The sequence below is a fragment of the Neovison vison genome, chromosome 13 (assembly GCF_020171115.1).
Source record: "Neovison vison isolate M4711 chromosome 13, ASM_NN_V1, whole genome shotgun sequence".
NCBI classification, from domain to species: Eukaryota; Metazoa; Chordata; class Mammalia; order Carnivora; family Mustelidae; genus Neogale; species Neogale vison.
Window position 1 is genome coordinate 101,878,681 of NC_058103.1, and position 10,756 is coordinate 101,889,436.

The window sequence follows — 10,756 nt, forward strand, 5'->3', positions numbered from 1 at the left end:
ATGCAGATGAATGGGAAGTCCAGAAACAGACTCACAGAAATATGGTCAATTGATAATCAACAAAAGCATTAAGGTAATTCAATGGAGAAAGTCTTCAACAATGGTACTGGAATTGAACACGTAATTGAATGTCAAAAAATGAACATTGATCTTTCTTCACAGTACATATAAAAATTAACTTGAGATGGGGTGAATAGGTGGCTCAGTCAGTTAAAGCATCTGCCTCTGGCTCAGGTCATGATCCCAGGGTCCTGGGATCAAGCCCCATATCTGGCTCCCTACTCAGCAGGAGCCCGATTTTCCCTCTCCCTCTCCTGCTCCCCCTGCTTGTATGTAATCTCTCTCTCTGGCACTCTCTGTCTCTCAAATAAAAAAATAAAATCTTCTTTAAAAATTAACTTGAGGGGCACCTGGATGGCTCAGTGGGTTAAAGCCTCTGCCTTCAGCTCAGGTCATGATCCCAGGGTCCTGGGATCTAGCCCCACATCGGGCTCTCTGCTTGGCAGGGAGCCTACTTCCCCCCCTTCCCCCACCCCCGCCTGCCTTTCTGCCTACTTGTGATCTCTGCCTGTCAAATAAACAAAATAAAATCTTTAAAAAAAAAAAAATTAAAAAAAATTAACTTGAGGTGAATCATAGACCTATAACTGAAACTTAAAACTACAAGATTTCTAGAAGAAATATATGACCTTAGGTTAGGTAAAGATTTCTTAGAACACAAAGAGCAAAAACCACAAAAGAAAAAAAATCAGCAAATTAGATTATCAATATTAAAAATGTGTGTTCTTCTAAACACTCAGTTATAAAAAAAATGGCAAGCTACAAATCTAGCAAAAATATTTGCACAATAAATATCTGATGAAGGATTTGTATCCAGAATATAAAAAATTCTTAAATCAATAATAATAAAACAAATCAATTTCTTAAGTGGGCAAAAATGTGAACAGATACCTCATCGAAGAAGAGATACCATGACAAATAAACACATATGTCATTAGAAGATACAAATTAAAAACACAACGAGCTGCCACTACACGCATATGAGAATGGCTGAGCACTAACAAGTCTGAAAACATGATGGGGTGCTGAGAAGATGCAGCAACTCTAACTCTATTACATTAGTGTTTGGAATGCAAAATGGTACAGTCACTTTGGAAATCTTTTGGAAGTTTCTTATACAGTGAAACACATACAACCATACAATTTAGCAATCCCATTCTCAGGTATTCATCCGAGAGAAATGCAAACATAGGCCCACAAAAAAAAATACACAAAAAACCCTGTATGTTAATATTTTCAGTAGCTTTATACATAATTTCCATAAACTGAAACATCTCAAATATCTTTTAAAAAGGTCAATGGAGGGACGTCTGGGTGGCTCAGTTGGTTAAGCAGCTGCCTTCGGCTCAGGTCATGATCCCAGCATCCTGGGATCGAGTCCCACATTGGCCTCCTTGCCCCGCAGGGAGCCTGCCTCTCCCTCTGACTCTGCCTGCCACTCTGCCTGTGCTCGCTCTCTCTCTCTCTCTCTGACAAATAAATAAATAAAATCTTTAAAAAAAAAAAAAAAGGTCAATGGAGAAGTAAATTTTTGTACATCAGCACAATAGAATAGTATTTAGCAGTGAAGAGAAACTGATGCATGCAACAACATGAACAAATCTCAGAAACCCTCTCACTGAAAGGTGCCAGACACAAAGTAATTCATATTGTATGATTCCATTTATATAATAATCTTGAAAAGGCCAAACTTTTAGACACAGGAAACAGATCAGTGATTTCCAGAGACTGTGAGTTATAAGAGTGATTGACCAGAAAGGGTTACAAGGGAAAATTTAGAGATGAAGGAAATACTCTGTTGCTTGATTTTGATGGTAACAGGACTAATACATTCACTGAACTCAAAAGAAAGAATTCTACTATATGTAAGTTATACCTCTATAAAATTGATTTCTAAAGTAGGGCATAAATTCATACTTGCTTTGGTTCATCTTATATTCTATCTAACATAACCAAATAAACTATGATTCTACAATTTAGTGGTTTATATACATCTTTAATTTTAATGTGAAGGATTCAGGTTAGTGGATTCTTGATATTGAAAACTGTTTGACATAGGGTCACAACCATATTGAAATTTCCCACACAAGTGGTAAAATACACTGATGTTATGGGGATTCTTAATTGAAGGAAGTGGCCAGCTAAAAACCACAAAGAAACAGAAAGTGCCAACCAGGTCTGAAACTTCTCAGTCCTAGCTCTGATCTGAGGAACTCTGAGCATCTCTAAGCTACACAAGCAGCTAGAAAGCCCTTCCAATCAGGGACATAAAAGATAGCACATTGTAGCTCCTGACTTACACTCTGCTCAGCTGTCTAAATAAATGTGCTTCCACCAGTTTATTTACTGCCTCTGGCATTATCTCCATGTCCTTCTCTTTTTTCCCACACTGGCATGTTCATTTGAAAAGCCAACGTGTCCATAAGTATATAATTATAAAAAAATATTATGAGTGATTTGATGGAAGTAGTTAAAAACCTGGAGGAAATGGATATTTTCCAGAAAAATACGAGTGAATTAAATTGATCTATATTACTAAATGTCATAGAATTGTACACTTAAAAAATGACACATTACTAAAAGTAATTGAATTTTGTGACATGTAAATTATACCTCAATAAAGCTGTTTTTAAAAAGTTTGTAAAAGAAATTGGTCTACAAAAAAGGACAAAACTTGCACAGACTAGTCATCACAGAAGACATTGTAAAAATGATTGAAGATCTATCATTTTTTAAGAACCAGAACTAAAGAGTTTCATAGCTGAGTTCTGTCTCACCTTTAAGAAATAGATAATTCCTTTATAATTCAAAATATTACAGACTCTAATAAAAAAGTTGGAAAGTGCCCCAATTCATTTTATGATTCTAACAAAACCTTAATACCAAGACCTGATAAAAATGGTATAAAAATAGAAAACTATAGCCTGATCTCATTTAGAAATTTAAATGCAAAATTTTAAATCAAGTATTAGCAAAGAGAATCAACCAGTGTATCAAAATAACTCTGGTGTATGACCGAGTGAAGTTTACTTCAGAAATGAAAAGATAATTCAGAATCAAGAAGTCTTTCAACATAATTCATTATATCACCTAATTAAAGGAGAAAAATTACATGATCACATCATTAGATGCTGAAAAGCATTTTTTGTTCTGTTTTGTTTTTCTGAAATAGTCGCACTCATCAGATGTGGTCCTTTTGGGCTCAGGAAGTCATCACCCCCTGGGAATGAGCCACTCTGCCTGTTAGGTAATGTTAACCTGGGGAGGTTGGAAGGTTTCATCTCAGTCTGTCAGATCTTAAGGCTTCAGGAGGTGGGGCATTTGTTTTTCCTCATTTTCCAGGGAAAGCCTCTCAAAGTGACACTTCCGATAAACGTTGTTGTGAGTGCTGTGGCCCATACCTGTGAAGTCTCCAGTTTAAGAATTATACTATTACAAAGAGAAGGACAAACTGGAGAGAAATGCAGGAAAACTGGGTCCAGACACCAACACAAATCCATTTGTGGTTTTCTGCCCAGCTCCTCAGCCTTTCTAGGCCTCATATGGTCATCTGAGGACAGAAGAGCTATTCTATGCCTTAGTTAGGTTCTGGTCCACTCCATAGTTCGATGCCCCTTCTGCTTGACCAACTTCTTTTAAAGATACACAAGACATGGGGCACCTGGGTGGCTCAGTTGGTTAAAGCCTCTGACTTAGGCTCAGGTCATGATCCCAGGGCCCTGGGATGGAGCCCCAGATCGAGCCCAGGATCAAGCCCAGCATGGGGCTCTCTGCTCAGCAGGGAGTCTGCTTCCCTTTCTCTCTCTCTGCCTGCCTCTCTGCCTACTTGTGATCTCTCTCTGTCAAATAAATAAATAAAATCTTAAAAAAAAAAAGATACACAAGACAGCATTAACTGTACGTTGACACACGTGGAATGTCAAGCTTTAATATGAAGACTGGAATTCCTCCCTGATATTTCAATTATGTCTTATGTTCGATTTTTTTCCTTCCTTAAGAAGTCACTGCTGACTTTTAGAAATTAATGGTAGAGGCACCTGGCTTGCTCAGTCAGTAGAGCTTGCAACCCTTGATCTCAGGGTTGTGAGTTCAAGCCCCACATTAGGTATACAGATTACTTAAAATCTTTTAAAAAATTTAATGGTAAAGAGCATTCAGCAGGCAGTTTTGTTTTATACACAATTTTAAGGTAGCATTTACCAAATAGGAGAACAGGTATTACATGTTTTTTTAAAAATGGGTTGTAGGGTCAATTAGAAATTTCTGGGTTTTAAAGAAAACACATTTCTCAACTGACAGAGCAAAACTTTAATTGCTAATGTGCATAGTGAGCTCCAAAAAGGGGTATCCTATGCCCCAAACATGATTAACCTCAGCTAGCTTAACTTCCTTCCCTCTCTCCTTTCTCTTCTCCCTCCCTTCTCTTCCCCACCCTTCCCTGCCCCTCCCCTCCCCACCTCCCTCTCACCCTTCCTTCCTTCCTTCCTTCTTTCTTCCTTCCTAGCAGAGTCTCAAAGGACTAGCATTTTTATATTGGCTTTGGAAAACACTAAATGCACAAGGTGGAAACTTAGGCAGAATGAGAAATAAAACCAAAAGCAGTCCTGATCGAGAATCATCTAGACTTCGTGTTTGCCTTTTGGAGGCTGTTTAAGACATTAAAAGCTAAATTAAAAACTAACAATTTTTTTCTCATGGTGAAGTGAGAAGTCCTGTTTTCTAACACCAGGTTCTCCTGAAGAGGTTAAGTCTGAAATGAGAGACTGGCGTGGACAGCTCAGAAAAGCATAGAGGGCAGCCACTGTCTCTTGGATTTGCTCACCATTTCTGGGTGAGAGCAGTGAGCATGGAGAAACAAAGTCATCACTGCCCTAAATCCCCAGTCCTGTCAGGCCTCCACTCCAAAAACCATTGGGGCAGCTGGCCATGGGAGAGTCTAAAGGTTAAGCACATACCACTGACCTTGGAGATGTGAGTTCTCACATCATTAAATATGGCGTGTTCTCCTGCTTTGCCTGATTACACCAAAAAGTGTACTGGGAGCATTATTTGAGGCTTCGATGTTCCACCTACATTCCTACAACACAAAATCAATATCTTGACACTGCCTTTGTTTGCCTGGATTATGTTTAACCACTCAGTGGCTTTTAAGATACCAGTCAGGTTTAACATCTTGTGTGTTACATAAACAAGCGTGTGAACAAGAAAAATACTAATGCCTCTTTGTTTTCTTTCCCTCTAGGTTGTCAGGACAAGAAATATGAAACAGCTTATTTGGAGTACGCTTCTATCTGGATATACAGATACACAATTTGTAATCTTGGTAACAGAAATGTTTTCCCCTTGATCTAAAAGACTCTTGACAATGGTACTTTTAGACAACACTAAAAGAAAAATTTATTCAATAAATAGCATGGACTGGATTTCCATTTGGTGGAAAATATTAGACGCCAAGATAAACACATATAAATTTCCAGATGGATTAACTTTTTAAACACAAAAACTACAGGCATTTGACAAATATCAGAAAAATTTTAGAAAATTTTTAATAAAGTCATAAAGGAAAGGATTAATATATTTGACTATGTAAAATCTGTGAATAGCAAAAAATAACTCAAATAAAGTTAACTTTACCTAACCTTTATTTAATACTTACTATGTGATAAAAACTAAGCCAAGTCTTCACATATATTGACTCCTTTCTTCCCAAAAGAAAGATAATTGTAAGATAACTATAAGATAGCTGACTGTATTAGAGTTCTCCAAAAAGACAAAACCAATACAGTCCCACGTGCACACTCTATTGTATATAACATATATAATATATTGTATATAATATATATACATGTATATAATAAAGGGATTTGTTATTAGCAATTGGCTCAAGTGATTATACAAGCTGACAACCCAGGAGACTAGTTCCAGTTATAGTCTGAAGGCTTGAGAACCAGTAGAGTCAAGGATGGAAATTGCCATCCAAAGGCCAGTGGGCTTGAGATGTGAGAAGAGCTGCTGTCTCAGCCCAGGTCTAAGGACCAGTAAAGACCAACAACCCAGTTCAGCAGTAAGGCAGGGAGGTCCTCTCTTACCCAACCTTTTTTTCTAGTTAAGTTTTTAATGAATTGGATGAACCCATCCATGGTAGGAAGGACAATCAGCTTCACTCAGTCTATCCATTCAAATGTTAATTTCACCCAGAAATATTCTCACAAATACTCCCAGAATATCTGACCAAATGTCTGGGCCCTCTGCAGCCCAGTCAAGTTGACACACAAAACTAACCATCATGCAGATACTGTCCCCTTATAGCACGTGAGGAAACTAAAGCTTAAATTGTTTCACCAGAATCCCACAGCTAAGATGGTAGAGTCAAACCTTGTTGCCAGCTCTATCTGAAATCAAAAGGGAATCAACAAACTGGGGGAAATGTTTGTAAAACACAAGACAAAATGAAAGTTTTAATAGCAAGAGCAATAACAAAGTCTTTTATAAATCACTAAAAATAATAAGTACCTCTGTAAGGGCCTATTTAGCCAGAGTGGCTCCATCGTGGTTGAACAACCATTTTGTTGTTTATGCAGTAAAACTTAAACTGACCCTGCCCCACCCCCCCAAGGGGACTTAGTTAAAAGAAAGTCCGGGAAACTTGTAAAATATGGTCGACCAGTCCCAGGTTAACAGAGCCCAAATACAAGGGCAGGTCAGGTCAGGTGGAGACATCCAATCAGTGGAGCAAGCATACTGTCTCCCTAGCTACCAAGGAGTGTGGGCCCCACCTTTTGGGTGCCAATTCTGACCAAGGTGATAGGCTAGTTCAAATATCTACTATAGGGTAAATTGTAATTCAATTGGCCACCCGTGTGTGACCTAGCATGACTGTGCAGCTTTCTCTTTGTATTACAAACTCATTGGCCAACTGTGTGTGGCCGGGCTCAACTACATGGCCTTTGCCCTTTAAAAGTTTGTCTGTGAGGCTGGGGGCGGGGGTCGCCCTCTCTGTAAGAGGTGGCCCCAACTGGTCGGTTCGATTCTCGATGTTTGGCGTGAAATAAAGCTCTGCTCGACCTTCGCTTTGTATCAGTCTTTGATCATGGACCTATCGCCTCTATATTAGAACTGGCAAACAAAGCAAAACATATAGACAAAAACAGATGGCAGAGTAAATGACTACTAAAAATAAATATGCTCAATCTCATTAATGATAAAAGAAATGCAAATAAAAACAATGAGTCATCATTACAGTTACCATGTCAGTATCTGATGCTACATCAGATTTGAAGATTATAAAGAAACCATACCAAGCATAACTCTTCCTCTCATGTCGGGTGCTTTAGAATTATTTTTTACCAAAGTATGCCCCTCAGGCAAAGCTTTAGAATGCTATGACTTCTATTCAAATGTCCCCCTCTCCCTGCATCTCTTGATTATTGCCTATTACAAGCCCTCAATCTCTAATCTACAATTTTAAAATAAATTTTAAAAAACTATAAACAGTTTTATCAGTAATCCTTTAGTAGCAAAACTTTAACTGATTGGAGCTCAGTTAATGGGAAAACCTGACTTGGACTGCCATGATACTATAAAAGATTCTATTTATCACAGGTAAACATTCATGTTTTGCTGTAGAAATAATTATACCCTTGATTATGAGGTATTGCCCCTTTCTCAAGGATTTTTTAAGTAATAAATACATAAAATAAATTACCATTTAAAATAGAAAATTCTCAATTCCTAAACATAATGGACTTCATAGGTTTTAGAAAAGAATAGTGATTCTTTATTTTAGTTTTATATAAAAAGATGCCTTTTAAAAATTTTACTCTGAGGTTGGTTAAGTATCTAATTTTTGCTCAGGTCATGATTTCAGGGTCCTGGGATGGAGTCCTGTGTACACTACCTAATTTCAGCAGTGTGTGTGCTTCTCCCTTTCCCTCTCCCTCCCCACTGCTTTCTCTCTCTCTCTCTCTCAAATAAATAAAATCTTTAAAAAAAAAAACAAAAACCTTTTGCTCTTAATATTTAGCTTCACAACATATTTAATCAAACCTCAACCTGTTAAGGAAATCTACCAAAAATCCTACTGTTAACATTATAGTTAACCTTAAAATCAGAGAGAATTCAAGAATATGTATTCTAATCATTCTGCTCAACATTGTACTGGAAGATTCTCCTCTGTTCAATCCTTGACATGATTATGGTCATGGCTAACACCTTCATATCAGCCTTGTGAGAGACTTTGAACTGGAAGGGTCCAGCTGAGCCACATCCAGACTCTTGGCTCACAAAAACTATAAGATAATAGATGTTATTTTGTTAAGCCATTTAAGTCTGGGTCCAATTTGTTATGGAGCAGTAGTCACATAATACTAGAACTCAAAAATATTAGTAAAACTCACAGTTGAGTTTTTTAAGGTCAGAGGATACAAGGTCAATATGGAAAAACTGTTACTACTTTTTTTTTTTTTTTTAACAGAGATCATAAATAGGCAGAGAGAGAGAGAGAGAGAGAAGAGGAAGCAGGCTCCCCACTGAGTAGAGAGCCTGATGCGGGGCTTGATCCCAGGATCCTGGGATCATGACCTGAGCCAAAGGTAGAGGCTTTAACCCACTGAGCCATCCAGGTGCCCCAAAACTGTTATTTTTTTACACTAGCTATAAGCAATTGCAAATTAAAAAATTTTAAAATACGTCACTCACTTTGGCATGAGAAAATTCATTAAACACAAAAGACAAATTTAGAAAATATGTATAAGACTTGTTTGCTGAAAAATATAAAACATTTCTGACAGAAATTAAAGAAGACCTAAAGAAAAGGAAAGATATATTATGTTCATGAGTGGGAAGGCTCAGTATTGATAAGGTATTAATTATCCCCAAATTGATCTATAGAGTCAATGCTATTTCCTTTTTTTTTTTTTTTAAGATTTTATTATTTATTGAGAGAGAAAGAGAGAGCACAAGCAAGGGGAGCGGGGAGGGAGAAGCAGGCTCCCTGCTGAGCAGGGAACCCATGCGGGACTTGATCCCTGGACCCTGGGATCCTAACCCACTGAGCCACTCAGGCACCCAATGCAATATCAATCTAAATTTGAGCAGGCAATTTTCTAGAGACTGATAACTTATTTCAAAATTTATATGGAAATTCAAAGGACCTAAAATAGCCAAAAACAGCTTTGAAAAAAAAAAAAGATAAAAGTTGAGGATTTACACTACCTAGTTTCAAAACTTATTATAAAAACACTCTAATCAAAATAATGTGGGGAGGTGGATGGGGCATGGGCTAGATGGGTGACGGGTGTTAAGGTGGGCACTTGTGATGAGCACTGGGTGTTATATGTATGTGATGAATCACTAAATTCTACGCTTGAACCAATTTTACCATTTATGTTGACTAACAAGAATTTAAATTTAAAAAAATAATAAAATATCTATCCAGTTAAACAAAAAACAAAATAGTGTGGCATTTCCATAAGGAAGGTTATATATCTCAATAGAACTGCAGAGAGTCTATAGAGAAACCTAGATTTATGAGATAAGCTGATTTTCAACAAAGACATCAATGTGGTAAAGACAGTATCACCAAAAACACAAAACTGGAATAACTGGATACCCATAAGAAAAAAAAATCTGAACCTAAATCCTAATCTCAAACCATATACTATACACATCTGATAAAGAAATACATTCCAGAATATACAAAGAACTCTTACAACTCAACAATAAAAACATAAATAACCCAATTTAAAAAATGGCCAAAAGATTTGAATAGATATTTAACCAAAAAAGATATAAAAAGAATTATTAAACACATGAAAATACTTTTTTTATTTTTTAAGTCATTTCTCTTAACTTTTGAACTTTTTCTGATGTTTAATTAGCTAGCATATAGTACATCAATAGTTTTAGATGTAGTGTTCAATGATTCATTAGTTGCACATAACACCCAGTGCTCATCACAGCACAAGTCATCCTTAATACCCATCACCTGGTAACCCCATCCCCCCACCCCCTTCCCTTCTGTGACCCTCAGTTTGTTTCTTGGAGTCCAGCATTTCCCACGGTTTGTCTCCTCTGATTTCTGTTCTCAACATTATTATTCATGGGGGAAATGCAAATTAAAACCATAAGATATCATCGTACAGTTGTTATAATGATTAAAATAACAAAGACTAACCATACCAAGTGTTGGTAAGGACATGGTACAACTAGAATTCTTATACATTGCTAATGAGAATTAATATGTACAGCTACATATGCCATACAGTGTTTGGCATTTTCTTTTAAAGTTAAACATGCATTTATCATAAGGCTGTATGATAAATACACAATCCTACTTCTAGGTATTTATCCAAGAAAAATAAAAACATATGTCCACACAAGGACTTGTACACAAATATTCGTAACTGCTTCATTCATAAGAGGCAAAAATTTGTAAGCATCCCAAATGTCCATCAATAGGAAAATGGACTACCCATTTGTGGTATATCCATTGAATGGAAAACTACTCAGAAATAAAATAGAACTACTGATACAACAATATGCATGAGTCCCAAAAGCATTTTGCTGAGTGAAAGAAACTTAGTATACTATACATACTATGTGATTCCATTTATGTAAAATCTGAGACTAGAAAAGCTAAACTACTATTATAGAAAACAGATGAGCAGTTGCCAGGGGTCAGGGTTGGAGGAGGAGG